Source organism: Opisthocomus hoazin, chromosome 4 (assembly GCF_030867145.1).
Source record: "Opisthocomus hoazin isolate bOpiHoa1 chromosome 4, bOpiHoa1.hap1, whole genome shotgun sequence".
Taxonomy (NCBI): domain Eukaryota; kingdom Metazoa; phylum Chordata; class Aves; order Opisthocomiformes; family Opisthocomidae; genus Opisthocomus; species Opisthocomus hoazin.
The window spans coordinates 54,307,124-54,332,941 of NC_134417.1; the positions used below are offsets into that span (position 1 = coordinate 54,307,124).

A 25,818-nucleotide genomic window follows, 5' to 3' on the forward strand; every position below is an offset into this window, starting at 1 on the left:
TGGGCTAACAGGACACAAAGAAGGGGGAAAGGGGAAAATTATTAGCATTGAATGGTTTACTTACGTAATTCTGTCACCAGTTCAGTATCAGTGAACTTTCCTCTGTTGCAATAGTGGGATTTTGCATACTGATAATACTGGTGTCGTGGAGTGTGTTAAAACTTAAGGCATGGAGATAATAAAGTGTCTGTATGCAGAGTTGGCCCAGGTAGTCCTTGTTCCATTAAACTGCCTTCAGCTGGTTGTGTATCACGTGCCCCTTCAACGGGAGGGGTTATTGGGCAAGGTGCGACCTTGAATGTGGCCTCGTCCAAGTGTTTGCACCGCATTGCATCCAAGCCAGTTATGGCTGCTATAGTCAATCTGGGTCAAAACAGAGCATGGAATTTGGATGAACCACCAGTCACTGTGGTTTTGAGAAGGAATTTTGCCTTCGTCGTCTGGAATTCTAGACAGATGACTCATTTTGATTGTTCCTTAGAGAGTTTGCAAGCCATATGCACAGTTGCAGTGACAGAAAAATGACAATTTTTTTTATTTTTTTTTTACTTTTTGCAATGATTTCAAATAAGGTTGACTTTGCCTTAAATGGAAAAAAAAAAAGGGTTTCATTTGTAGGTGTGAATTTCCAAATGTAATTGTGAATTACATTAAACAACTCAATAGAAAATGTAGAAAGGGAGGGAAAAGGTGACTGTGTAAATGTCAGGCCATAACTGCAATACTTAACATTAAAGTCTAATTTGATGCTATTGTAAAACGGAAAAATACTGAGATATAGTATACCCTCAAGAAAAGAGTTGAACTAAGACCAAGTAGTAGTCCCAGACTTAGCAATAACATATATTAGGAAGATAAATGTAATTCCACAAAACTTATTTAAATAGTTTTGATAGGAATGGGCTACAGGGTGAGGAAGAATAAGTCAAGTAAATTCAAGGCATTAAAACTATGAAGAGGACAGGTTGTCTAATTACAGTATTTTTAGCATAGTGTAGAGCTGTATATTTTCTTACTATCTTCACTAGGCTGGAAGAGAAAGCAAGCATCCCTAATAAACTTCAGGGGTAGTAATGAATAAGTAGGCAGTAAAAATATCAAGGAAAATAAAAAGACAGTGTTTCTTTTTTATGAAGGCTTATGAAAACACACAGAAAACAAAATAAGATAAAAAATAGAAATTTGCAAACAGATATTTTGGGGCAAAAATAATTTGTACTGTAGGTATTCACTTCAGTATAAGATTTTGCCTTTCAGTAAGAGAAATAATTGAAAGAAAAAATTAGACTTTAGCTCAAAACTTGACATTATAATAACAGAAGAACAGTGCAGTCTGGTGTGGCATAAATAGAAATGAATCTGAATAAAGAAATTTACAGTTAAGGGAATGAATTATGAGAGAGAGCTTCAGGCTGAGTATCAGGAGAACCTTACTAACAGGGAGCTGTTAGACTGTAAAATAATATATCAAAATTAACAAAGGAAAAACCGTCAGAATATTTTAAAGACAGGCTTTGAAAAGCTTTCCAAAATGGATGGTATCATAGAGAATGACTCTGCACTGGCAGAAGAGGAAAGTAGGTTGCCTGTGAGGTCATATCCTTCTCTAATTTCTGATTTAATATAGAGGACAGGAGAAAAAAGAAAGGGAAAGGAACATGACTGTGTTGTACTATTCTCACCTTTAATAATGTCTGAACTCTTCAGAAGAGTAATTTTCAGTAGTGAGCCAGCTGACAGTTTCAGGTGCTGGAACTTTTCCTGTATTTAACATTTCTTGAACTAGAAACAGCATTTCTTAAATATAATAGGTTATGAATAATTGCTAAACATAACCCAAGTGCAGAATTTGTGTGAGCTTTTTGTAGAGTTTATTGTTTTGCTGAAGTTTTTTGGATTTGTCAACAATAAATATTCATCTGTCATCCTTTATATCACTCAAAAAAATATACAAATGGTAAAAGGAAGACTGGGAACTTCCCTCAAAAGATTTTATGGCATTCCTGGAGAAAAGTGTCAACTTAAGGCTGAAATTCAGTGGTAGTCTCCCCTAGCCTGAACAAGTTACACAGTTTACTTATTTCAAAATACAGTATTTTATACTTTGCATCCTTCTGTAATCTTCTGTGGCAAGGTAGAAATGATTCTTATTTACTCTTTGTATTTTCATACAGTTGCTTTCAACTTTTGATGTTTACAAATAGTTCTTTTATTTTTCAGACGCTAGGGAGACTTGTTCTGCTGGGAGGTCAGGTACCCTCGTCTGCTGTACATTTCCATGTTCAGAAACTGTCCTTTAAAATAAAATGTGGTTACACACTTGAAATTATGCTACCTGCTGACAAGACCAACTTTAACAGGCATTTTAGTATGTGTTGTGCAACTCACTAATTTTGGCTTCTGTCCTGTAGTGCAGAGGTTGTATGCTAGTTTTGTGGAAAAATATACTCATTATAGTGTTTATCGTATCCATGTGAAAAATCTTTATATTTTTCTTCATCAGTTAGTCCTCTGCAAACTGTGGTGTCATTAGCCACAGCCTGGTATGCCAGGCTGCATGCTGGGAGGTGCTGCCAGTTTAGAAGAGATCTTCTTTTCTCTGGGTCATTTACATTTTGTGAAGTTTTAGCTCAGGGTTATGCATGTCTTTATCTTCTGGAGGGCATCAGTGAACAGACTTCGCATTACCTGGCTATCTCATTTCATTGACGATCAGAAAGAGAACCCTGTTAGGGATAGCAAGGTATACTACGGTCCTGGCTATGCCATGCTTCGGTGCTCTGGTCATTCAAGTTGGTGTCATACACAGTAGCAGCCTTGGCACAGGAATTTCTGTAGCTGGAAATTTTGTGAGACCACACATCCATTCACATGCAGTTAGCCACTGTGTATCCCTGTGATAAATATTCAGCTGCTGTTAATATCAGCTGAAATGGAACCAGCAATACAGAGATAAGGGCTTTGTGTCTTATCGTTCTTCAGTCTTCTTTATTTGCCATGTGTATAGCTTGCTTTCAGACCCTAGGATAATGTTTTGCGGAGTAACATTGTTTCACAATCCTGGTAGCACTGGGAAATGCGTACAGTCTAACCAAACTATAATAATTATCTAATCATATCTGATTTTGTACTTTGTAAAGTAAAGCACAAGAAGGATTTGAAAATAAAATAGAATTGATTACATTAACAGTTCAGTGACATACTTCCTGATAATAAATTTTTCTCTAAGTGAAAACAAAAAAATGCTAAGATTGAACAAAAAGATTGGATACTCTGAAGGGTTGATGGGTTGAATATTCAGTTTAATAGTAAAATTAGATGAGTTAACAATGATTAATGTCCTAGATTAAATGGTATTCTAGTGTTAATTTTTTGACCCTTATATCTAATTCATGTTAAAGCACAAAATAATTATTGCAAAATCATTCTGCAGTTTCTGCAGTGGCTAGTGTTTGCAGTGGCAAATTAAGTAGGTTGTGCTCTCAGCTTGAGAAAGGACAAGGTGTGAGGAAAGTCTTCATATGTCTGTATTTTACAACATTTTCTTCCATTTATAGTAATTTGTAGTAGAAGACTTCTTTTACGTTTCATTGAAGAGATGAATCAATTGGAAAAGTCCCACATAATATCATTATAACTATTTTATTTTATGTACTGAGGGTTTCAAAGTGAATTATATTACATCAAATGAAATTCTCATAGAACTGCATGGAAGAAGTACAACCAGATCATGTAAATCTATGTGATACAGCTATATAGAAATAATGCTCACAAAGATAATGACAAGGCATAAGTGTAAAAAGCTTTATTTAAGAACAAAAATTAACTGTTGGCATAAATTCACTAGCTTCTGGATCGTCATACTGATGGCAGTATTATATCAGTTAAGCAAACTCTTTCTAAGCACATACCCAACAGACAATAAAGCGCATGCAGAAGTGAGCTTAAATATTTCATGATAGTTTAATCCCAGTACAAGAAAGGCCTTCTTAGACCATTCAGTGCTGATGACTCTGCCTCCCGCTGCCACTCTTCCTTATGATGATCGATCAGACAGACATACTGCCTACTGCAGTTCGAGATGCAGTTTCAGCCCTTTAGGGTGATACCACAATCACACTTCAGGAAGAGGCCTAGCTCATGAAGCAAAGAGAAAAAAAAAGAGAAGATAAGGATGCGAACTAAGTTACAGGGTAACTAGGCATGAGTGTAGATTGGAAGCTAGCATTAGAAAGGTTATGTTGCAGCAAAGTCAACAGCAGATGTGCTGCTCCGCTATTACTATTCTTAGTTGCTTTGCTGTGAGCACAGCTGTGGGGCATCCACCTGTTTTAGTTTCGCTCCCATGCCATTATGGTACCAGGCAGTATTCTTTTCTGTAACCATATTGGTCTCTGGAGGGAGAATTTAAAGGATTTTGCCTGTGCAGTAAAGGAACATAAATCATATTCATTGTATCCAGAAAAAAAAAAAATCCCACTAGTCATCAGAATAAGAAACCTTCGTGATCTCCAGAAAAAGTAGATCAAAGATCAGTCTTGTGACGGAAAACTTCACAGATCATCCAGAATGCCTGGTTTTGTTTTGGATTCTCACACTTCACCCAAAAATTTGAGAGAGATAATATATGACATGGTCCAAACCATTTAGTTTTTAATCCTGTGTCATCAATTATTTGGACAGCAATTACAATGAAACTTTGAGCTATTGTGCATGTAGCACAGGAACCACCAAAATCTGGTCTTGCTATTAAAATAAAGGAGTATCTAGCAACGGCTAAGACTAAGCAAATAGAAAGTCTTTCTGAACAAAGTTAACAATTCTCATCTGAATGTCCAGGACCAAATTAATCCTGAACTTAGTAACTGGTATTGTTGTTGATTTCCAATAATCATTTTCTGTTTGACTGAAACAAAGCATTACATGTAAAGCTGATTCTAATGGAATGTAAATCCTGGATTGTCTGTCAGTAGAGGGCTTGTTAAGGATTTGATGCCAGATGAATAGGCCTTTCTAAGAAAGGTTACCATCCACTGTTGGTCCCACAAATTAAGAAGAGATACTGTCTACCGTTTTTTTAAATAAAGCCTTTTGGGGGCTGACTCAGACATCTGAAGACTTTACTACAAATTCTGCCTTGCATAGTAAAAAAAGTATTGTGAGAAGAAACCTGTAAGTTCAAAGTTAGGTGACAGAAGAAAACACACCTGAAGCTAATTTAGAAAGCTACAATATATTTTGATGGAGAGAGGGATTGCCTCACCTACTATTGACATACCAGTTGTATTGCAACGGTTTACTAACTCAAAGGATTTGCTCTGTGCAGATAAACGTGGACAATTCTTGAAGCATCAGGGTAGGTATCTTACTTTCAGGCAGCAAGCAAATCCTGCTTAACTCAAGAAACTGCTTTTCTTCTGTTTTGAAATGGGGCTACTCACCCTTTCATGTTCTTAAATGATAGATGTCTGTTGCTCATTGCTGAGTTTCTCCAAAAAGCTTTCTGGTTTGTTCATTGAAAAAATGTATTTTTGATTTTGTACCACTTCTTGTTGTGTATTAGGTTGAACATTATAGTATGAGGAACTTTTCATTTTAGTCTTTTTCCTGACTGTCATAAATAATATTTCACTCTTACCTTAGACTTAAGATTTTAACATATACATAACATAAAAGCCCAGTCTAGAAACAGAATGAAGGACTGGTTGATGTGTCAAAAGTGCTCATCTGAGTTTTGCTCTCCTGCCGCATAATTATGTGCTGAGATGATAATGAGTAGTACTGGATGGCTGTGAGGATGGAATGCAGATTTGTCATTATGTTGCTCCTTGATGCAGGTGATGTGCTTCCCATGTGAAGTACAGGGAATTATCTTTATCTGGGAAAGAAACAAGCAGGAAAGCTTCCATTTTGACTTGTGGCACATACCCTTAAAAAAAAAGAAAACATCTGGTAGCATTAAGCATAAGTAGGCTTAGAGACCGGTGGATTTGAATAGAATAAACATCTTCTGAAACTTGCAATGAATTTAGTAGGAATATATAGAGGTGTTTGAAAGGCTGTCTTTGTCTTTTCTTCTTTTTCTTTTACTTTTGTAGTCAATAGCTATTGACTATAAAAGCTGAACAATGAATGGAGAACTTCTACTCCAGTAAGGAATTTAAGGTGCCATATAGCAAGTATTTACTTCTCCTTTGCTTTTGTTATACTTAAATCACGTCAGGTGTTCAGGTTAGCCAGTACTGTTAAATCTAGTGCATCATTTTGTTTCTTTCAGCGTCACAGAACTTGGTCTAGAAAACTCATGTTAGAAATTGGTAGAGAAAAGGATATAGGTAGGTCAAGTAACTGTTGCAGAAGGCAATTATCTCACCATATGCCTAAAAAATGAAACTGTGCTGACATGCCCATGTTAGTGTGATGTTAGCAGGCAAAATGCATCACTTTGGATTTAAGCACTTGCTAGCAACCAAAGCATTTCCCGTAGAATCCAGGCCTGTGGATAATTCGTGTTTTGGTTAATCAGTTCTTCATCCTCATGGCTATTCTTACCTGATCTCTCTGAATCAAGCTAGTATGGACATGCAAACACATGTTACTAGCACTCCCTTTATTTTCCTGCAAAGACGTACCAAAGACGTTGGTCGGTGAAGTGGATAGAGAACTGGCTGAATGGCAGAACTCAGAGGGTTGTCATCAGCGGCGCTGAGTCTAGTTGGAGGCTGGTGACAAGTGGTGTCCCTCAGGGGTCAGTACTGGGCCCAGTCTTGTTTAACTTCTTCATCAACGACCTGGATGAAGAGTTAGAATGTACCCTCAGCAAGTTTGCTGACGACACCAAACTGGGAGGTGTGGTAGATACACCAGAAGGCTGTGCTGCCATTCAGCGTGACCTGGATAGGCTGGAGAGCTGGGCAGAGAGGAACCTGATGAGGTTCAACAAGGGCAAGTGCAGGGTCCTGCACCTGGGGAGGAACAACCTCATGCACCAGTACAGGCTTGGGGTGGACCTGCTGGAGAGCAGCTCTGCGGAGAGGGACCTGGGTGTCCTGGTGGACGACAGGTTAACTATGAGCCAGCAGTGTGCCCTGGCTGCCAAGAAGGCCAATGGGATCCTGGGGTGCATCAAGAAGAGTGTGGCCAGCAGGACAAGGGAGGTTCTCCTTCCCCTCTACACTACCCTGGTGAGGCCTCATCTGGAGTACTCTGTCCAGTTCTGGGCTCCCCAGTTCAAGAAAGATGAAGAGCTACTGGAGAGAGTCCAGCGGAGGGCTACAAGGATGGTGAGGGGACTGAAGCATCTCCACTACAAGGAGAGGTTGAGGGAACTGGGCTTGTTCAGCCTGAAGAAGAGAAGGCTGCGAGGGGACCTTATAAATGCCTACAAATATCTGAAGGGTGGGTGTCAGGAGAATGGGGCCAAGCTCTTTTCAGTGGTGCCCAGTGACAGGACAAGGGGTAATGGGCACAAACTGAGGCACAGGAAGTTCCGTCTGAACATGAGGAGGAACTTCTTCTCTCTGAGGGTGACGGAGCACTGGAACAGGCTGCCCAGGGAGGTTGTGGAGTCTCCTTCTCTGGAGATATTCAAGACCCGCCTGGACAAGGTCCTGTGCAGCCTGCTGTAGGTGACCCTGCTTCGGCGGGGGGGTTGGACTAGATGACCCACAGAGGTCCCTTCCAACCCCTACTATTCTGTGATTCTGTGATTCTGTGACGTACCTTTAGAAATGATAATAAAGTAATGAAGAGAACCGTGTGCACCATCCAGCAGGGAAAGATCATCCTGTCATCAGTCCTTGATAAAAGCCAATGCCTAAAGATAGTGTGAAGAATAGTACAGCCTGAAGGTCAGCCAGAGAATCCTTTGTTTCTTCTGCACCATCTCGATGCACATAAAAAAGAGCCGCACAAAGAGGAGCCTGTGCTAGAATACAAAGAGGACCCTCAACAAGAGCAGTGGCAAGAGATAGTAAACACAATTTAGTGCCAAAATTGTAAAATTTAAAAGTTATACTGTTGTCTTTAAACACAGCTGGGATCAAGTGGGTAGTGCAGATTAGAGAATTTTGTTTGAAATCTTAAAATAAGTGAGCATGAAATACTTAAATGCACAATGTATTCCTGGCAATGTTGGAAGCACAGGAATTAGATTCCATAAAAAACTCAAAGTTTTTTATATTTTGTTGTCTTTCCATGTCGGAATAAACTAGCCCATTTTGGATTTTCATGGGTAGGGAGAAGAATGACAGGGAATTATGTTCAAGAAAAAAGCAATAGTTAGTGGACTTCCTTAAGGTGTGGGATGTCAGCTTCAGGAATAGCACAGTCTGCAGGCTGAGTCTGCCTCAGCCTAGGAGGACATGTTAATCATCTGCCTCTTCAGGGTCATTTTCATCTGAGTCCTTACTTTTTGCAGAAAATTATATCCTGAAACCACAGTTCATCCCTAATGAAAATGTTGTTGGAAATTAGTGAAGTAGTAATTCTGTAGGAATATGGCCAGTCTGCGTTTTCTCTAAAGGCATCTGGTTGCCCAGTAGAATGCAGTTAATCTGGAAAATGAAAGGCGTTGTAGTGTTAGCATTGGGAAGAATGCTTCCTTTTTGCTTTTTCTCCCCACAAAATAGTTCATTAGGTAGCCAAGTCAGTCTGCCTCTTGTTTCCGCTTCAGATACTGGGCTTAGTTCTTGGACAGCCATTTCTACCCCTATGAACAGTGCTCTCTCCCCTTCAGTCTAACCAAATGTTACAGATTGAGGTGAGGGATTTGGCTGGGTGGGAAAGATGGGGAATTCTGCAGACAACCTGTATAATTTGGATTGTATGTTCTGAGCCTTCTCTGACAGTTACTTTATTGGGAATTCTCAAGTTGGATAAATACATGGCAGCATTGGAAGTGTGTGCAACAGGAAAAGGTCTGGCCCTGAAAGTAATACAACAGAATGTCCTAACTTTTTAAATGGGTGAGCTGGATAGTAGTTCTCCATGACCTTGTGAACCTCCTTCCAACATCTTGCTAGAGTTGTAGAAGCTTCAGAAATAAAAAAAAAAAAAAAATCTTGTTCCAAATAGGTGCATGCCTTGAGTATCGTTTCTGGTTCTGCTGTGGTTTTGAGCAAGAAATTTTAAAAGTATCCTATGAAATATTAAAGCAACCCAGCCATATCCAAAGAATAAAATCCACTAACACAGGTTACAGAAATAGGTTGCTGAAGAGTAGTGCTGTTAATTAGGGTGCACAATGTTGTGTAACTTTTGCATATTGTATGAATTCACAGTATTTTAGTCTAGGTAAAGAATGAGAAATGTTGCTTGAGAAACATTTCTAAAAATAGAATTATTTTACCAAACTAATACTGTAAAAATAATGAGAAAAATTCATCACCCCCCCTACTGAATGTAAGAGCATGAGGCCCTAAAGGGTTAAGTTATATAACTTAGTATGCAGGCCCTGCACATTTTGTCAAGAAGAGAAAATCTGTGCATAACACTGCAAAATAGAGTTGTTTAGTGCAAAAAGAACAAAAGCAGACAAAAGTAGGAGCTGGTTCCAAATACACGTTTTGAAATCAATGAATGAGTCACACTTGAATTTTTACAGAAAGCCAAGGGTGCTGCTCTTCTGTTTTCTTCCTCTGAAAACACTTGTAACATACCGTTTGCTGCTTGATATCGACTGCCGTTGATGATTTCCTTGAATTTCCAGACAGCACTGTTTATAAGGAAAGAAAGCAGTGGATGCACCTAGACATTGTTATTCAGTATTGAATGTAATGACAATGGAACAATAATTTTTCCCAAATTTCAGAGAAGCAAAACGACATCACTCAATATAACATCAGCTTGGGAAGTCCACGAAAGAGCATCTCTTTTTATATACCTTTACATTGTCACCTGTAATTTTTAATGATCTGCTTTTCTCTTTTTATCTCCTTATTTGAGATTAGGACCAAGTTAGCATGCTTCCTCTGATTACCTTTATATAAATCTTTTGTCCTTGAAGCCTGAAAATGTGTCCAGTACGGTGATCTTTGAATGCCACAGGAGCAGTGTATTTTATTTTGCTCTTAGTATTGAGAAAGTGGAGAGAGAAAAGAAATTTCATATTTTCTGTCCTTTAAGTTATTAATATAATATAATGTAATAAAATTTAATGTCATGAAACTTCACCTGCTTCTGATTGCTGTTACTCCTGCCAATAATGCTACCAGATTTTTATTAGCAGAGGCGGGGAAGTTTGTAAAAAATATTTTAATACTTTGGATAAATCCATACACATACCCACATATGCAGTGTAGCAGCAGCAGAACTGTGTAATATGTTGTATGTTATTAAATATCATTACAGTGCTTAAATCAAAATTCCAGACAAAATGTAAAGACAGTCCTTAGTTCTTTAAAACTTACATCAATAAATGTTGTATGAGCTGCTGGAGTTTTAGCTTGGGCCTTTTGCCTTACTCCATTTCTCCTAAGAAGTGCATGTGAGAATGACATGCAAAATCGGCAATATCAGGTTTGGGGTTTTCTTAATAATGCATATACAGTTAACTAAAAGTATATGGGACATTTTGAATCAAAGAATTCTCCCCATTGTCTTACTTATCTATGAGAGAAATCACAAAGGAGTAATCAGGCAATAGAAGAAAAGAAATCATTCCCACAGAAAGTTTGCAACATGCCAATGTGCTTAACATCTAGAAACACTAAGGATGACACATTTGTATTTGTATAGACTGAACAGTAGAAAAAATAATGGCATGTTTGACCTTAGCAATTCATATATTAGTATTAGTGGTTTGAAATGTTACGTATTTTGAAAAGTTGTTTAAAGGTATTTAAACAGATTTAACTCTTCTTTTTCTTATTTCAATAACTGTAATCAGAACCTGTTTAATGGTGTAATCCCATATCCGACCAAAGTACTTAGCTGTACATCCTGCTTTACTGTACATCTGAGCTCTGGGACTCTTCCACCGAAACGCGTCCCCTGATTTATCTTCTGTCGAAACTATTTCTTACATTATGACTCTGTGCTGCAGCCTTTGATGTTCCCTGTGACATCATGAGACAGCTGTGCACCATTGTGTTTAAGCAGTACTAAACCTTTAAACTTTAAACGAATATTTTTCTTCTTGGAGGTATAAATAGAATATGTAATAAGCATCTGTGGGATATGCAATTAATGTCACTTGTGAGGAAAGACCTTCATGATGCAGTTGGGTTTTGGCACTCTTAAATTATGAGCTCTTTACTACACTCATGGGATAAATTCCATATCCCCCAGATGCTTATTATGTGTCTTCCATCTCCCTTAATTCCTATTAGCTGGATTAGTAGTTGTTGTGATGTTGAAGTTTATAGTAATTTAACTGGGGTAGTTCTCAGTGATCAATAAATAAACTTCAAAAGTTTAGTAATTTTGATTTTCTAGCAATTCCAGTGTGTATAGCTGTAACAATTTACGTTCAATGCTAGTCTGATATACCAAAAACTTGGGTCAACTGTGCACAGTGGTGTATCCATTACCTAAATTTCAAAAACTGAGCAAATATATAAAAGCAAAGATTTCAGTAGCAAAGAAAGAGCTGAATTACAGATTTTGCAGTGACTAAGGTGGGAGTATTTCCTTCAGCATCTGCAAATGTTAAAAAAAAAAATAATTTGTGTAGAGAATAAATATTTTGTTGTTAAATGATGATATTATTAATGTCACAGTCATTATCTGGAGAGTTTGTCAAACTGGTGCAGAATGGCCTAGATTAGTTATCAACTCAAGAGCAAATAAGATTTTTAAAAGACTCAATAAAGTCCAGTGATTAATTGTTATATATTCTGATTCATGCCTATCCCATTTTATCTAATTTAATAAGAGTCTAAAATGATGATTAATCCTTTCACACCAGCAGTTGCTGGTACATCCATTACATGTCCAATATGAATTCCTCTGCCAAGGAGTTAACTACTATTTTGAACTTGGTGTGAAAAATATCATTATAAATTTCATTAACCTGATCATCAAATTTAAAAAAGTCAACTCGTAAAATCCATTACTACATATCATGCATCGAAGATTAAAAACTGGTCCTCAGTGGGCAGGAATAGCCAGGATTTAATTCCCACAGCATATGTTTAAAGTGCTCATATGACATTATTGTATCTGTAATTATCAGAATTTTATGTTTATTAACCCAAGTGAATTAAGAATCTTGTTTTGTGTAAAATTTAGCATGCGTGTTAAATTGACCATTAATTCAGAGCATATCAATGTATATGTATTTACTACAAATGCAAAGATATTTGTTTAGCATATTGTAATAATTTTGGCATTTAGAGAATTGCCTTCCTTTAATTTTTCCTTCTCAGATAAAAGGATTTACGTCTTCAGTGCTTCCACTTGGCTATCTTTGTGTGAATCCCTACAGGTGACGTTCATTTAAATCTTACTTCAAGTAGTCCTTCTGGGGGAATCTTGGAGTACTTCATGTTTGCACTATATCGCTACCATAACTACATCTTCATCTTCAAGAAGATGTTTTTCCAACTTAACACTGTTTCTTCTTTGCTGCCGCTTGGCCCATCCGTAGTTAGATCCGAGAGAGAAGCCTCTCTACGCTGTACATTGTGAGTGCCTCAGCGTAGAAATAGGCACAAAACCTCACAGCGGCGTGGGATTCAGGATGGGTTTATTGTTTATCCTTATGAGGGTTGCTCAAGATGGAAACGTAGTGAACGCATGAAAAATACGCTGCTGGAGAGCCCGGGGAGCCCGCCTTGCCCCGTCCGTCTCCGGGATTTGAACCTGTGTTCCGGGCCCTCTCCAGCCGCCGCCTGAGGCCCGGCCAGGGCCGGGCTCGCCCCGCCCCCGTCCCAGCCCCGCCCCCCGCGTGGCGTGCCAGCGGTTGCCTAGGGAACGCCGCGCGGCCGCGCGGGAGGAGCCGAGCCGGGTGGCAGCGCCCGCCGTCCCCCGGGCCTGTGCCTGCTCCCGGCGGGCCGGTGTTCGCCAAGCAGCGTGTGTAACGCGCCCCGGGGAGACACAGAAAGCAGGTAGCTGGGGCAGAGAGCCCTTCCTGCTGTGCTGTCGTTAAAACAGTGGGTTATTTCTCATTCGTGCGGTGCCTTGGGTGACTCCACAGAGAGGGATGGAAGTCGCCTGGCTTGCTCGTCGCTGTACCGGTACTATATGTGTGGGGAGTAACTGCTTAGAGAGAGCTTGGGATGTTTCACGATATACGAGTATGTACTTGCCAGTAAAAGTGGCCCACACCTGACTCCAGCTTAAGTGTTTTACAGGAGAGGAGAAAATGGGGAATGTGGGGGGGGTTACCAAACCCAAATCACCATTGTTTTATTTTTTCCTTATTTAAAAAAAAAAAAAAAAACCCTAAATTTTTGGAGCAAATACTAAAAGGCACCTCCCTCCCAAAAAGACTTTTTCGACTGTGGGGTCCACGTGGGCTCCAGGCGTAAAATGGAGCCGTTCCAGGTGCCGGATGGCGACGCTCCTGCGGGCAGCCAGCTGCACCTCCTGCCTTCTGCGCTCAGCACGGCCCCGAGCCACGGTATTCTGCACTGGCACAACTGCTACTACCTACTGCAGGGAGCTGGGCGGCTGCGCTGCTCGGCGTAGCTTCGCCTCACACACTCCTTGCCCGGCCCGAATGGCTGTGCCCACCTCCCTTACCCCTGCTCAGATGTTCTGCGGAAAGAAGGTGGTGGAGTGAGGAAGGGTGGAAAGGCCCCTGTTTATCCTCGGCATCCAGCCCTACCTGGTGAAATATGCTTTTTGCCTGCCTTTTGCAGAAACTAGCGTCGTTTCACCTGGTAGTTGTGGCGGTGCAGAAGTGTTTCAGAGCAGCCAGGGAATGCAGAGATTTGTATCGCATGTGGAGATTTTGAGGCGTTGGATTTGGAAACACATTCGTACTCTAAAACGGCTTAGGTTCTCCTGAGGAGTGAGAAGTTTGAAGAAAAGAGGAGAGTGCCTAGGTGACTTTTACTCTTGGATGGACCAAAAACAATTTCTAAGACTCACCTTTAAATCAAAAAAGTTTGTCCAGTGTCAAATCCTTTCCTTTAACAACCTCAGTGATGAAGTTATCTTTGATCTATTTTTTAGTGCATCTTTGATCTAAGTTCTCTTTTGATCTGTTAAATGGTGGGCTTAGAGCAGCTTTTTCTTCTAACCAATGGTTTAAATGACCTGTCTGCATTTCTTTGCATAAACTCCACCAACCTGAGTGAAAAATTCTGCGTAGACGTTGCGGGTGAATGTCTATGATGTGGTAGCATCTCCCAAAAATTCAACTCTATGGGCTGGAATAATACCTGGCCATATTTCATAGGGTCCTATAAAATTCTGTAGCTTGTTTCAGTTTTTGAACATTATAGAGAATTATTTTCTAAACTTTGTGGAGGCGTTAATATTAATTATCTAGTCTGGAAAAAGACAAGCAATGCTACGTTTTCTTAGGAGAGGCTTAAGAGGTTAAAGCTAAGGTTACTGAAAAAGACCTTTTTTTTAATTTTACCTTTACATTTCAGCAGTTCCTATTCCACTAAAAAAATCTCAGATATCATTAGTTGGCTTTTGGGGTGTGTCCATTCCTCAAAAAAATGCTGCATTTTTTTCTCGAGATGCTTTCAGTAAGTGGCATTCAGGCAGAGATAACTTTGGCTTGGCTGCTGAATCACCTCACAAGAGAAGTCGTCTGTAATAAAATGTTTCACTGATACATCTAAATCTTCCAAGTGCCCAGTCGTTTATTTTTTCTTAAATCTCAAAAACTGGTAACAGTTACATGATTTTCATAATTACCATAGTAAGTTTGGGAGCAAACGAAGCTACCATCAGAAAAACAAGACAACGTGGTAAATACGTGGTTAGTAAGGGCGAAATAAGTTTGAGAGGCTCCTAAAGGACATTCTGTGTGAAGGTTTGAGGCAGGGAGGGGAGGAGAATGAAGGAGAGAGGAGATGGAGAGACTGGACGCAAAACCTTTCTGCTTCAGTGGCTGGACCTGGAGAATATAAAGTGTGTTAGCAGTGTAGTTCAGTCATTAAATAATGCACAAGGTTTTGTCTAACATAGCCGGTTGCAGCGCTCACCTGGTCGTCAAAGGATGAAATATATACCCAATGTGTAAGCGGAAACATAGGTAAAATAGGTAAATACAGTGTAGCCTTAGACATAAAGTTTTTCATTCTTTGTGTATGTGTAGGTGTGGATAAAGTCTTACGTATGCAGAAACTATTAAAAACCAAATTATTTGTTTAGCTAACTGCTAAGTAACAGACTGGCAAAAAAAAAAAAAATCTGGTTTAGCTGATTTCGGTATGTGTAAGGGGGAAAAGAAGGTTCTTCTTTTTTTCCTGTTTCCTCTAGTTATAAAAATTACAGTGATTACACATCATAAAGCCTATCTGTAATAAAACGCATCAGCTGGCCAAGGTTTTCATCGCTCACTCAATAATCCATTAATACAGCAACGCTGCCCAGGCATCTTTATAATACCAACTCGGAGGTAATTTTAATCAGCTAGACCAGCTGGTATTTAACAGCAGCTGCTGGAGACGCCACAAATATACTCAATAGCTGACATCTTTATTTGCAGTTTTTCAAGGGGAGAAGAGATCCTCCTGTGGTTACTTATATTAAGCTCTTTTTTTTTTTTTTTATATAAGTATTGGTACTGGAGGGTAATACCTGAATGGAGGAGGGAATAGACTTCATGCAAAAAATAAAAAATATGTTCTTGGTGTCAGAGGGTTTTTTCATGAAGTCCTCTTCATAAATGAACAAAAAAATAAAGCGTAGATGCTGGCTTTGTTGGAGTTTAGAACCTTTTTCTGGTACATTTACACTAATCTCAGACATGGCTTGCAGCATAAAATATACTCTGCAGCGCTGCATCGCCCTGTCTTACTGAAGCTTTCCTGTCTATCCACGATGTAAATACGTGATAAATAGTGCCCTTGGTATAAAAAAGTGGTGCTTGCTCACATGTGTTCAATTTTAACTGACATGTACTTCTTTTGTCCTCAGTTTTGGCTTAGAGCATCTGCATGCAGAAGTGTACATGTATATATCTATGCTTAAAGACACGGGTGTTTGTGTATAAATAAAACACAATATGTTTATTTGTACTTCTCATCTCTTATAAGGCTAGAGATGAATCCAGCAACTGAATAAAGCACCGCTCTCTGCAGCAGTAAATGTAGAATACTATTTCACATTGGGTTGGGGGGAACAAGCAGAGGCAACATGAAGTTAACAGTCACAAACACATTATAAATAAAAATTTAATTACACTTGGGGGAGCTTGGCTTACAAAGCTCACAAATCCATAATGGAGCTTGCTGGTAATAAAGGCCTGATCTGTTTGTTAAACTCCAATATTCCTGTCCTTCTGTATCTCTTCTTTTATATAAAACTTCAGTTTCTGCATTGATTACCAATTTCAAAAAAGACTGACATCACTGGTAAACAGTTTTTTCTGTCAGATACCCAATGCCGTATTTCTTTATTAAGAAAATAGTTATGACTTTTAGGTAGGGCAGGGGAGGTGCCATAAGATGTGTAAGTATATCTATTTTCATTGACTGTAATATGTCATTGTAGGTGAGATCTGTGTTTAATAGGAATTTGACTTGCTGGAGGTAGATTTCTGTTAATGTATGAGTGAATTCTAAGATAGCAGCCTCTTGCTAATGAAGATTTAAAAAAATGCTAGTGATAGTTTAAATGGTTATGAAAGTGGAAGAAAATACAGCATTACTGAACTTGTTAGAGGTGTAAGTATTCCTAGGACTGTAACAGTGAGAAGTAGTACATAGTTTTAATTTTTCGTCTTTATTTTAAATTCCGAATCTCATAGTTGAAAGAAGTTTATAGAGTAAAGGAACAAACCTGAGTAACATGGATATAAAGCCTTAAACAAATTTGAGACTGCGGTAATCATTTGCAGGTACTCATTTGTTAGTCCCAGCGAGTTACCTCTCTGTAGTCAAATGCGGATCTTTCTGAGACTGTGATTGACTGCTTCAAATTAAAATCCAGTGACAGAATGGATTACTGAGGTTGCAATTTGACTAAAAAATACTTAGCAAGCATGTTTTCTCTTATTTGTAGTGAAAACAGTCTGTTGAAGTTTGTTTAGTGTGTTTGACAACAGACAGTTTGATATATTGCTGGGCACAGCAGTAGGTTGGACTTGAGTGGTATTAGCTTTCACTGTTTTGATTAATGGTAATTGTTTCAATGAAAAGGCATGTTTTACGTACAACTCATAGTTCTGGAAAACCGAAGTCAACTTGCAAGATCTGTAATTACTGTTCTGAGTTAGCATATAAAAAAGCTTGGAGAACATGCAGGCAAATCACAGTAGGGTTTTTTTCTATGTCTGTTTATTTTGTATGGGATTGCATTTTGCATTTTGTAGCTCTTATGCACTGCTTCTTGTCTGAGGAAATAAATCTTAGGTTTTACCTCTTCTTGAATGCTGCAGTGTGTTTTAAGATGTATTTCCGCTTTTCACGTTGTCATTTCAATCTTGCTATGGTGAAATTTTTTCTATAGTTTCAATCATCAATAACAACAACAAAAGGTCAACCTGGAGGCTCCCCTGTCTCCTCACATCCTCACACAGTCCTGCAGCGAAGGAAAACATATCTGTTCATCTTTAAAGTCTGTTTTCTCTGGTTAGAAGAACACTGCCTTCTCCCACTCTCAGAATGTACTTTTTAGTTTCTTAAGGTACTTCTTTTTAAAAAAAAAAAAAATTTCATTTTCAGTGTATCATCAGGAAAAGGGAAACAGCTGATTATTTCTGTATTTAGGTAAATAAAAGATTGCACTGATGTGTTTAGATGTAAGCCAATACTAGTATAGTAAAGGATGTCAACTGTTATTACTAATACCATCTTTCATTTATAGAGTGCTTTCATCCTAAAAGATTCTCATTTCTAGAAAATGTAGATTTAAGCCAAAAACACAATTAAAAATATATCTCCTTGTCCCTGCATGTTAGCTTCAAAGTATTGTTTGTCAGTTTAACAGACAGTACCAAAATATCTTTCTCCTGCTTTGCAGATGCAAAAATGTACCATGAAATGAATATGCTGAAAGTACTGTTAAACCATCTCTAGAAGAGGAGAAAATTGGTTTTATAGGTTCCTCATTTTATGACATGCTTTCTTCTCAGATTTTAATATTTTGCAACATGTTCTGAAAGAAGAAATGAATAGATAGTAGTTTTCAATGTCTGAAACATGTAGGGGCATCACAACCTACCTGAATTGTTCCCTAGACAGTCTTAAAAAGAAAGCAGTAATATCTAAATTGTAGAGGGAGGCAACTAGATTTCGAAGTGTTGTGCCAATGTTTGTAGTCAACAATGAGACATAAAAAAAATTGTAGCTCGTGTTGATAGCAGCAGGGTTTGAGGTTTGTGTTATTAGAGCTTGCCTAAAAGTATTAACACACAACTCATGTATAGCCTTTATATAAGCTATGTTCTATTATATATTTTGGGGGGAAATAAAAATCTGTAAAGCATGAAATTGTGGTGTTACGAAACGATTATTTCTAAAAGTGAATTATCTCGTCTCATAGTAGTACTAGCTTGGATTGCTATGTTAGATGTCAGGTGGTTTATTTCTGAGCAAAATACAAATTAATAAGTGTACATTTTAATACTTACCTAAATCAGTGACAAGAAAATAAATACTACTTTTTATTTACCTTGCAGTTAACAACCATGTGTCATTGTGGCATCTTTTATTGAAAGGAACTTTATTTAAGTAGCATAAACTTGTTGGATGGGCTTCAATTAAATGATGATTTGTTAATGCAAATGTGTAGCGAATGACTGGTAGTACATCTGTCTCTTCATCCATAGGCCATTACTGTGCAGCATTAGCACATGATTGTAAAAAACTGGAAATCATTATATGCAGGTAGTACATATTCAATCAATTCTGACCTTATGTCTCCGACGAAATAAAAAAAAAGGATGCAATGTAAATGATATTTAATCTGAACAAAAAAAAAGGGGAGAGAATCTTTGAATATCTGCGATTCAAGCTGTTAGATGATGTGAGGTGACTGCTGTTTGGGATTGATTGTTATTGGTGGCCCCAGTGGGGAACAGCCAGCACATTAATCCTCTCTTACTCCTCCCTCATGCTCCTCCAATCCAAATAATATTTTTGTTTATATTAGGAAATAAATGCTGTTCTGTTTATTTTAAAATTCCTTTTTTTTACACCTCTCTTTTGGAGATTGAAAGGAAAAAGCTCTGTATTGATGACCAATGTTAGCCAGTTAAGCAGGCAGTGACAATTAATACAACAAAAAAATCGTACAATTAGCTTCAGCTCCATAAGTGTCTAATGAGCCATTTGTCAGTCTTTTGGTGAAATAAACTACTCTATCTTAATTCTCCACTCTTGCAGCAAATAAATAGAAGTTATGAAACACCCGGGCACCAATAAAATATAATTTATTTTGCAGGGCATGGCAGAACTCCTTACATATCTAAAATGAGCATGTTATTTACAAACGACTTGTGATACTAATATAAAAAAGGATTTCAATGTTAACTGCTTTCATTCTGCAGTAGATATGTTTTCTTCCTGATTTGTTTAATCATTTAAATGTATAATTACTCCTAAAGGCTTGAGAGTTAAAATGACTTCTCCTGACGTGATTAACTCATAAAGCCATAACGAACCTCAGAGGGGACCCTGAGAAACGCCAGGGATCAGCAGTCTGCAGCCAAAGCCACCACCAGTTTCAGGAAGGACAACGTACGCGTTTCCAGCTGGGAACATGTCCTTGCTACTGTTCCCTCCCTGAGGCTTCTGGCCTTGTCAGTAGTACAACCAGTGTGTGGTTTTCACAAAAAACACCACCATGGCAATTGCTGTTCACGTGCCAGGGTTGGTGTTGATGGAGATGTAGCCAACGCAGTTGGGCTGACTGAAACTCCTCATCTAGGCACTTGGGACCAGTCTGTGGCAGCCCCCAGAGCTCCTGGTGCCCTGCCTCTGCCAGGCCTCGCCAGATGTGGGCAGGGGAAGCGATGAGACCTCTGGTTTGAAGGACCTAAGGAAGGCTGTCTGCAGAACCTTTTATTGTGTGAAACTGGTCTATGCTGCTTTCCTCCCCCGTTCAAGTAGACTCTTTGTAACGTAAACTGATGAAAACATTTCAGACCACCTGAGTTCTTCCTCACTTGTTGTTTTAACAAATGTTTGAGTTTGACTCTGGTTCAGTTTGTTGTTGTCTTTCTGGCCATCTGTCTTCCCAGACTGGTCTTAAAGCTGCAAGTAGCTTGGTATGTTTTTAAGAAGACAGAAAGAAGAGGACAGGGCAGAGCATGATGCGTGGACAGAACTGAGTTACTGGGTCTCGGGAAGGAAGATAATATTCCAAATGGCAGAAGCCATGGAAGAGACAACTCTTACACAGACAAGGGTAGAGGGACTTGATAGCTGCTGGTAGGTGGATATATGAGGAGAGAGTGAGGAGGGCGTATCAGTGTGAATGGAGAAGGGGCTACCTCCAATGAACTAGGCTTGAAAAAAGCCTGAAATTTTTTTGGCAGGTTGAAATATATGTTTAGATGAGTGCCCAGCCAGTTACATTGCTTCCAGGTGGAAAGGTGTTGCAAAGTGGAAAGCAACTATATTTTGGCATCCAGAAAATGGATTTTGGAAACCCATACAGCAGATTTCAAAGCTACATACAGCGTTTCGTTATAATGGTCATTTCAAGATGGTAGTTCTTTATACTCAGCTGCTTTTACAACAATAACAAGCCAGGTTCAGACAAATGTTGAACAAAAAGAATCATGACTGAAGTAAAGTATTCCCAGAAAATTGTGGACAGTTTCAATTCAGTCAGACAGTAAGTTGGTAATAGACAGCTCTGTATATAAAGCTGGCACAACCCATTCAAGAATTTGCTGAAAACGGGAAGTCAGCATTTCTGGGGAATCAGATGAAATAATTGGAGAAGTTACTGCACAAGAGGAGTGGGAGGAAGGTGTCCTTGGGGAAAAGAAAATGTTTAAGTTGTAGTTTATAGAGGAGATTTAATAGATCTTTTGTATCCCCACCCAGTTTTGAGCTTATTCTGATCATACTTTCAGATGAAAAGCTGACACCGTAATTTGTTACATTTTGCTGGTTTTAATCATACTGTCTTGAAGCCCTTTGGGGCAGGTACTTCTAGTTTCCTCGTGAAAAAACCCACATTCTGAAAAAATTGTTTCAATTCTAGTGCTTGTGGTAGTGATTCTTCTGAGTGTTCAATGTCCTAAAGTCAACCATGAGTCTATGGTCTAATGTGTTTGCTTGGCAGCCAGGTTTTAGGAGGACTGCACTATGTATTTGCACACAGAGAGGGTGGATTCAAACTCTTTTCTCTTTTACTTTGCAGTTGTCTGTTTGGGGGTAATATTTTCAGAGCATGGACCTTCAGTCTTGAAAGAATGTAGTATATCCTCCTAAGCAACACAGAAATTTTAAGGATAATATACTTACTGTACTGAGATTTCCCTTAAAATTGTTCTGTTACGAAATTTTATGCTTTGCGTAATTCCCTCAGTATATAGTTTACTGTTGTAACATTTGCAAATGGCAACTGGAAAGATTTTTCATTACGTTTGCTATACATGTTATAATATTTGCCACGGCAAATAACGTAATTGAGGTCAAAATTCAACTTCTGTTACAAACAACTGTTTTCATCAGTCCTCAACTCTAAGTCATCTCCTTTGGACTCTTTTATTCTTAACCAAATTGTTCTTAACCCAAACTTTAAAGGAAAGCTGAAACTAGCCTTAGATGAATAGCAGACAACGGTAGGCATATTTACAGACTCCACTATGAAACATATTTATAGTATGGAAGTATTTTATTTTGGTATTTGTGTAAAACTCAAATTCTACCAACTCCCAGTCCTTGAACAGACTCAGATAAAGACTGGTCACGTTACTCTTCTGAGGACTTAGAATTTACAGCTTATTGGCATTTAAAAATGTAAGTCTGGAGTATTCTGAGAAATTTTTATAGAGGCTTAAAACCTCAAAAGTAGTTTTCCCTTTATGTTTTAAGTTGTCACTAGGTGGCAATATTAGTGATGTCTGTTCACCCAGCCAGATGAGGCGTAACTGGTAAAACACAAGTTGATAGAGCAGAAGAAAAGGGGACTGTGTTTTTTACTTCCCCCAAAAGTTCAATAACGGGATGAAAGTGAGTCACAACATCGAGCAGCCACCAAATTGATGAGCTGTGTAAAAGACAAATGCTATCAGGCTACCTGTATTTCTGGAAGAGATAGAAGAGTGTTGGTGCCATTGTACAGTAAGACCTCATCTGAAATGCCATATACATTTCTAGTTCACTGTATTCAAGAAAGATGAACCCAAGCTGCTAAAGTATAGCTTCTAGCATCTAGCTTCCTCATTCTTCTGTTTATCATCATTTTTCAAGAGGAGCTTAAGAGAGTTTGACTGATGTAGCCAAGTCTAATAGAAGGTGAGAGGATACGTTTTGTCTCTAGAAATGTGTCAGGGAATCAATACTGGGTAAGACAGCGAGTGAGTTCAAGTTGGACAGTGTTGTCAAAAGCAAAATGATGCAAAATGGCTTCAAAACTATATATTGAATATCAGAACATTGTAAGGGGGCTGTAATTCTTGCTACCTGTTGTGGGAGTGAGGTTGTGGAGCTGTGTGATGACAAGAGTAAGAACAACAAGAACCATCAGTATAAAATAAATCTTAATAAGAAGCAAACCTGTAAGACATTAACTCACAATCACAGGAAAGTGAACTAAATGAGGCGGGGCTGTCTTTCAGTCCTAAAATAATCCTCTGTGGATCTTTTAATCTGTCTCCTGACCATGGGCTATCTAGTGTTAATCCAGATGTAGCGTTTTCAATGGGCAGTCTTATCAAAGGATCTTAGTGTTTATACCTCAAAATGGTAGCATTTGGTTAATGGTGAGTCATTCTTAAAGACAAAAAACAGTAGTCATCTGTTACTTGTAAAATTTTTCTCTTAGTCTTAAAGGTGTTATTGCTGGGTTTTTGCCGAGGAAAGCTCCTTCAGCTGCGTATGATTTATTTGGGGAAAACTGCAGGTTTTGCACTCTAAATGATAAGATTACATTTATTATTTACACTTAATTCAGAAATAAGCATTGTGTGAAGTGCTTATTTTTGAGAATCCCCACAGAATTTGGGAGCTTTTTGTGTTTTGCTTTCCATAAGCAATAAAGTTATAATGGGGTTACAGGATCACACTGAATCTGTGCTAAGGCATCTGCTAAAACTTTCTAGCAGAGCCTAATAAAGCCCTGCCCCATTTGTGATATACCAAATCACATTCTCCTTGCCTGGTCTGACAACCACAGCTCTTAAACAGCTGCTGGGGTAATTTGCATAAAGGAGATTGTAAATGTCTCATCAGAACGCATGCAGCGCAATCCACCCCAAAACCACTGCCTGAACACCAGGAAAAGAAGATTGTAGTCATAAAAATTGTGGCTCTCATGATTTTAGATTATGGTCTCCACAGTCTTACAGCTTTTGCAAACACCAAGCTTTTGTTTAAAAAAAAAAAAAAAGAAAGTTTCATTTACCGATACAGAACAATACAAACAGATGCAGTGTTGCTCTCTTGACTCCGTCTAGCAGAAAATTGACTTCAGCAGCTAAGGTACATGTTGACCCCTCCTCAGTTCTTCACCCCAATGATAAGTGAATTGATCCATTTGAAGCCATTTAGATTAACATTAGTAAAACCAAATTATTTATATGGTAGTGAAAGGAAAACAAAGAAAATGCAAAATAAAGTTAATGCAATACAGAGGATTCAAAAAAGAGTAAAAAATGCAGAAGTTAATACAATATGTTAATTGCATGCATCTGCTGTGTTTTGTGATGCATATTTTAGTAGAAGTTAGTGCTAAAATTATGCATATTTTGATAAAAATCAGAACTAAAGGAGATGTACATGCAGCACTAAGATTTCACAATGTGACAGGAATTAGGTGTATGCATTTCCTGAGTTTTAACTGTGTAACTTCAAATTTCTGCGTTGAAGCATCATTCTTCTTTGCCATGAATGAATTATACTGGAGCAGTTTGGCGTGGTAACGAAGCTCAATGTTACAACTATGCAACAGAAAAGTCATTAAGCTCCAGAAAGTTAGTGTCTACATCAGTTAAAGCCACTACTACCGCATTGATTCTGTACTCTGCCCAATTTATAGCGCAGATTGAGATTTATTTTCCTTGGTTAAAATCCCTCTGGGCTCAGTTCCTGGAAACATATGTCATGCCTGCAGTCTCAGTTGCATCATCATCAATAAGTACAAAATTTCTAATTGTAGTAGAACGTATTGTTGTCATCCTCCTTTCACTCCAGTTTTTGATCATCTAGGGTACATAAGTTTATTAGCACCCAAGTCACCTATATCCTTGCCATTGAGTTTACTTACTGTTTTGGTGAATCTGCATTTCACGTAATTATTAATTTTGCATGTATCTGTGCAGTGGCACAACTGACAGCAATTGGTTCAATGCCTTTGAGTTTTAATACTCATTATCAACATTAAATTGAAGGGGATTTGTAGTCAAAAGGTTATGCAAGGGGCATAACCTCAAAAAACTAAGAAGTGAACGACTTTGCCTTCTGTAAATTCCAACTAGTAAAAGAAAGTTTATCAAATCACTTTAAAGATTTGGTTTGTCTCTTTGTGTAGCAGGATGTCTAGTTTTAAGGTGATGATGTGCAGTAGTTTCAGTGCACATTCAGCATCAGTAGAACCCTTGTCTGGCTCAGACAATAAAAAGGTATTGTTAAAATAAATTTATCATTTGACATTAAAAAGACTGATCATCAGTACTTCAGGAAGTTTTCTGAGACACTGAGAAAAACTGCTTCTGTACCACAGGTATCTTCATCTCTTGGCTAGTACTGCTGACCAAGTACAAGAAATATGTACTGAAGGTGCATGCTTCATTTGCTCATACCAGTAATTAAACTGTTCATAGTGATGTGGTTGGCTAATAATGTAGCAAGACAAGGTGTGTAAGTAGTAATAAAATCTTTCATTAAAGCAACCATTATGGTTGAAAAAGTATGCAGGCTTTCACACACACAAGCGTTTTTTCAACTCTGAAACAGACCTACCAAACTGAAAACCTAAGTTTGAGTTAAGGTTATTGCTTTAAGTTTAATTAGTAAGTTATCAGCGAGTGAATCTGAAAAGTATCTGATAACTGTGAAGTAGAGGTTTGTTAGTAGATGAGTCAAGTGGTAAGGTGGTTTTTGACTAGAGACAGAAGTAATCTACGGATTTTGAAATATAAGGTTGAGAGAAAGTACAGTGTGCCTTAAAACTGGTGGGTTTTTTAAATTTATTTATTATTTCCAAACTTGTTAATGTCTCTAAAATAGATTTGACCAATCAGCCTTCACAGGGCCTTTTTGCTGATAGAAGTGTCTTATACTATAAAGTGTCCTTGCCTCAGATGTACAGCTTCTTTCTTTCTTGATGTGTGTATATAAAATTTATATTTCTGAAGGACACATTCAGAATCAGAAATTGTGACCTGCTGTTGTTTTCTAATGCTAATAGGTTAACTGATAAATACTACCCTCACTCACCTACGCAGTGCTAAGAAAAGAATATCCTTCATATGTATGAGTCTCAGCCTCTGACTTTGGTGTGTGAAATATCTATAATTTTATATATTGTTTATATGGTATTTATAAAAAGGTTATCCATAATTGTTTT

The 25,818-nt window shown here is 38.3% G+C and overlaps 1 protein-coding gene across 6 annotated transcripts in view; it reads left to right on the forward strand.

Annotated features, from left to right (window-relative positions):
* TBC1D5 (TBC1 domain family member 5) overlaps window positions 1-25,818 on the forward strand; it is a 326,766-nt gene that overhangs the window by 202,071 nt on the left and 98,877 nt on the right. The gene's annotated exons all lie outside the window — the stretch shown is intronic.